Below are 392 nucleotides of genomic sequence, written 5' to 3'. Positions count from 1 at the left end.
TACAATTGTGCACAGCATGAAATTAATATAATGAAAAGAAATCGAACTAAATTATAACCTTTTATCTCCAACTGGAGGAATTTTATTTAAAAAAATTAATTGGCACTGAAAACCAATGTAAACAAACGTGCAAAAAATGTATCTAAACTACATGCCAAGAATGAAGCAGCATCTGACACTAACTTATAATAAGCTTAGAAACACAATGCTAACACTGTAATGATGCATGATATTTAGTTTGCAGAATAAACGTCTCACCATGAAGAAGAGAATAAAGTCTCAACCCAAGTAGTGAAAGTCTGGGTCCTTTAGGTTCCAGATGGTCCTGCCTCCTCCTAGATGTAAAAATACAGATAATAAATTATTTCCTACTGTACACAAAAAATAATAAA

This window comes from Girardinichthys multiradiatus, chromosome 1 (genome assembly GCF_021462225.1).
Source record: "Girardinichthys multiradiatus isolate DD_20200921_A chromosome 1, DD_fGirMul_XY1, whole genome shotgun sequence".
In the NCBI taxonomy this organism is placed as follows: domain Eukaryota; kingdom Metazoa; phylum Chordata; class Actinopteri; order Cyprinodontiformes; family Goodeidae; genus Girardinichthys; species Girardinichthys multiradiatus.
The sequence above is the reverse complement of the archived record's forward strand: the minus strand, read 5'-3'. Positions refer to the sequence as shown.